Genomic DNA, 4821 nt, shown 5'->3' on the forward strand with positions numbered 1-4821 from the left:
TGTGTGATAAAGGCAGTTGGTCAGCAAGGCAGTAGCAACTAAAACTTCTTTAACACCTTCAATGTGTTACTGTTAAGTCTTGATGTTCAACTTATGTTTTTGATACAGGAAGGAAAGCTTAAAAGAAGTAGAAGAAAATATTCCTGAGCAAAACAGCATCACAACAAGACACACTAAAACACTACAGCTTTTCAGAAAACCTGTCAGTTCACATGCAGGAACAACATCTCTGAAATCTAACGTCTTCTTCAAGCACATATACGGTTCAGGAAAAAGTTCATCTGAGACTCAAACGGAGATCTGTGGTGAAATTCAGTCAAACATTTTTGCAATGAAAATCTGCTTGGGAATATTTTTGAATTAATAGTATATTTTAACTTTTACAAAGTTACCAAAGATGGAGTAGAATAAAACCATTCAAGTGGAACGTTGAACAGACCACATTTCTGTATTTATCTCCACCTTAACCACAGAGATTTTTGAACCACGCTCAATAGCTGTGAGATGTCTTTGTAAAAACACCTAAACAATAGTTCCACTTTAGTCTCATTGAATTATATTTACTCACATGCTATTTAAATGTAAAAAAGATCTCTGCCAAACCATCCTGAAAGGCAACCACTGACAGGATGTGCTGAAAAGCGGAAAAAAAAAGAAAATTCGAATTAAATATAAAAATAAATTATTAATTAGTGTAAAAAATCAGACTGTTTAAAAATTTCCAGAAGTTTTAACCTCCTTTGTAGTTTTAAAGTGGAAAAATGATTGACAAAATATAAGAGAACAATGAATAGTGCTTATTTTTCTCTTTTGTAATTTGAGCTAAGATATGGAGAGAAAAGCTTTGATAATTAAGACAATTGTCTATTTTTATCTGTCTCAGATGGTGTTGTTTTTGCATGATTTCTAAATGTGGTTTGCAGAGCTTACCACTCCAATTTCAGTTTTACTTTGAAATTTTCTTTGCATCTTGTTGCCTCAAACTAAAGCTGTAAAGTATGGCTGACAGTGGACCAAAATTAAAATGGGGTGGATTTCAAACAGACAAGGCATTTTCTTTATAGGCATTTTCTATAAAAGCAATAAAATAATTAAAAGTGAAATTTTTAAATTAGAATCAAGAATGGATGAAAGGTAATGCTTTTCTCTTTTGGTGAAGTTAAAAGTCTATGAGCTGCATCACAGACAAAGCAGAGATGGTTGTGCATTAACTCTGCTCTTCCTGTGCGGGTAGCTGCTCTTTCAAGATTTGACCTAGTGCTGCATTCACACTGCCGAGGCATCAAATTCGCATCTGCCGCCTCTTTTTTGATGGCTGTCAAATTTACTGCTCAACGCCTTGACCCCCCTGCTGCGGAACAAAAGTTGTTCCGGAATTCATTTGTTGCCATGAATCATGGTAAACATGGATTATGTTAAGCGAGTAGCTTGGGTTTATATGTTTTGGAGAGCTCCAAATACAAAGACCTCAGTTTTGTTTCATTAATTGTTGGAATTTATGGCATGTCCAATCAATTAATTTCACTGATAAACTTAACAAAATGAGGTTGCTGCTCCATTGTACATGCTCACCTCAACCAAAAGACGTTTCTTCTGGGGTGAAGAGACTGACAAAACTCTCTTCACATATGCTCCCATTTTGATCACACCTGAACCGAGGGGTCAATTCATTGTTGAGGTTGATGTGTCTGAGGTCGGAGTGGGCACGGTGCTGTCCAAGAGGAGCGGTCTGGACCAGAAGATCCATCCATGTGCCTTTTTCTCACGGCGTCTGACCAGTTCAGAACGGAACTATGATGTGGGGGACCAGGAACTTCAGGCCATTAAGGAGGCCCCAGGAGAGTGGCGTCATTGGTTGGAGGGCACAGAGGTTCCATTTCTCGTGTACACTGACCACAAGAACCTAGAGTATCTGAGAACTGCCAAAAGGATGAATGCACGCCAAGCCCGGTGGGTGTTGTTTTTCTGTCGCCTTAATTTTTCCCTGTCCTACTGATGTCACCTCTCCTTGGATTTTGTCACTGGTTTACCCTCATCTAATCATAACACCATCGTTTTGAAAATTGTAGATCGATTCTCAAAGATGGTTCATTTTGTTGCCCTTCCTAAACTTCCCTCACCCAAAGAGATGGCTGAGGTCCTCCTAAAGGATGTTTTTCATCTGCATGGCATCCCTGGAGACAGAGGACCGCAATTCACCGCAAAGTTCTGGTCTGAGTTCTGCCGCCCTCTCGGGGTGTCTGTCAGTCTGTCCTCTGGTTTTCACCTTCAGTCTAACGGACAGTCTGAGCGGCTTAACCAGCAGCTGGAGATCTGCCTACGACTTCTGAGCGGCAAAAATCCCACCTCTTGGTCGGACAACCTTGTTTGGGCTGAGTTTTCCCATAACTGTCTTTTATCTCCTGCTGCAGGACTGTCACCATTCCAAGTGGTTTATGGTTATCAACCTCCCCTGTTTTGCACACAAGAAGGCAACATGTCTGTTCCGTCTGCTCATGCTGCTGTCCATCGATGCCAACGAGCCTGGAGGCAGGCACGCCAGATACTTCTGCGAACCGTTGAAGGGTATCATTTTTCTGCCAACAAGAGGCGGACCCCTGCACCATCATATCAGGTGGGCCAAAAAGTCTAGCTGTCCACAGCTAACCTGTCGCTTCATGTGGAGAACAGGAAACTAGCACCCCGCTTTATTGGTCCCTTTTCTGTGATGAAGGTGGTCAACCCAGTGGCAGTGCGGCTCAGATTACCTAGACCTCTCCGTGTGCATCCCACGTTTCATGTTTCGAAAGTTAAGCCTGTTCAGAAAAGTCCGTTGGTGCCTCCGACTAGTGGTCCTCCCCCTGTCGAGTTTATCGATGGTGGGCCAGCCTATACAGTGCGCCGTCTCCTGAAATCTCGGCGTCGGGGACGAGACCTCCAATATCTGGTTGACTGGGAGGGCTATGGTCCTGAAGAACGGTCTTGGGTTCTGTCTCGTCACATCCTTGATCCTGGTCTCATCGCCCAGTTCCACCACGATCACCCGGAGCAGCCTGGTCGGGTGACGGGTGCCGGCCGTTGGGGGTGGGGTACTGTCATACCTGCCCTGCTCCACCCCCTCATGGTAATCTTCTCCTGATTCCTGCCACCTGTGACTGTGCCTATTTAAACCAGCTCCTGCATCACAGCCTTGCCAGAACGTCTCAGCCTTACAGCCACGACTACCTGCTCCTGAAAAGCTCCAGCTCCTGTTTTTTCCCAATCTCACCTGATCTGATCTGACCTGTTTCTGCCCCACGACCACCCGTTCAGCTTCCCTTGTGAGTACCTCTCTACATTTCTCCTGGATTGGATTCCTGTGCACCAAACCTTCCTTTAGCCTTGGACCTCCCTTATGGACTGCGGACATACCCCCCCCCCTCCCTTCACTGCTGTGTTTCCTGTTCCCTCATCGTGAGCACAGATCACACTCCTTTCCTTCCAGCCACTAATCCATCTTCAAGACAGTAAGCTACAGTAATATCTACATTAATCTTCCAGTAGGCTACTGCTCACCTGCTCCCACTACACAGAGTTCTGCACCTCCTGGTGCCTGGAGGAGATCACTACACTGACTCACCTGTTCCTGCTTATCCTCCTGCAGTCTTCAATAAATTATCGTTGTCTGCTCTCTTTTGGCTTGTCCTCAGAACCACCAAAGCTGACAAGTTTGGGTCAGAAGACAAACAAGACAAACAAATTACATCTAATTGAATCTTATTGGCTTTGTTTATATTCCTAACATAAAAATTCTCGGGGATCCAGGTTGGGAAGTTACCATCATTAGATTTAAACATTGGATGAGGGCTAAAAATCCACCTTTCTACGCCAACAATCTGTTTTTATTGTTTTCCTTTTTTTTTCCAATATATATTCAGGCAATTTTCAAGTCTTTATCAATACTTAGCACATCTACTTAGAGTTTTAGTGGTAACTTGCATTTCCTCCTCTAGAGGGCGACATTTGTTACAATAAGTTCTTTGTATCAAAGTAAAGATTCACTTCATCTTCAAGAGTGTGTGTGTGTGTGGTGGAATAAAATAAAGCTTCCCTAAATAGAACTTAATTTTGAATCACAGTAATTGAACTATATTAGAGTGGTGAACATATTTTCTTTCTACACATTTTTCATGACATTAGGCCTCCTAATTTGTAATGTCACACTCAAGTATACATTAATATTGGCTTTGAGTGATATAGGAATAATATAGGCTGAATTTCACTAAGAACACTATTATTTTGTCTATACACAACATAAAGTTTAGTACCATTTGTTGAAGATCTAGTACCTGGAAACACTAGTGGAGCTGCCTTTTTACCCTCCCGTTTTAATAAATTTATAGTGTGCCCTTTAACAATTGTGCTTTTAAGTAATGCATTTTAGAGAGTTTTAATCTTTTCGGTAAATTTTTCTATTGTGTTATGTATTTATCTATATATTGTTTTAATGGTTGTGGTCCTAGTCACTGAATGGAATAAAGTCTGTCTCTCTTTCTTTGTGTGTGGGTGTGTGGGGGTGTGTGTGTGTCTGTGTGTATTTATATAAATATGTGTCTTCATCTCTATTTCTACCTATATCTCTATCTGCATACAGTATCTCTATGTAAAACTAACTTTCTTACTTGTTTGCTTCTTTTACTCGTCCACAGGAGGCACTGAGTTAAATATGCTTAAGGATGTGAAAAGCGGAGAATTCACGTGAGTCTGTTCTTGTTTTATTTTATTCCAGTTATTTCGAGATCAAGACCCTGCTTTTTCACAGTATATATCACAAAGTATTAAAAAAAAAAAAAAGAATTAAAC

This window comes from Oryzias melastigma, linkage group LG14, assembly GCF_002922805.2.
Source record: "Oryzias melastigma strain HK-1 linkage group LG14, ASM292280v2, whole genome shotgun sequence".
Lineage (NCBI taxonomy): Eukaryota > Metazoa > Chordata > Actinopteri > Beloniformes > Adrianichthyidae > Oryzias > Oryzias melastigma.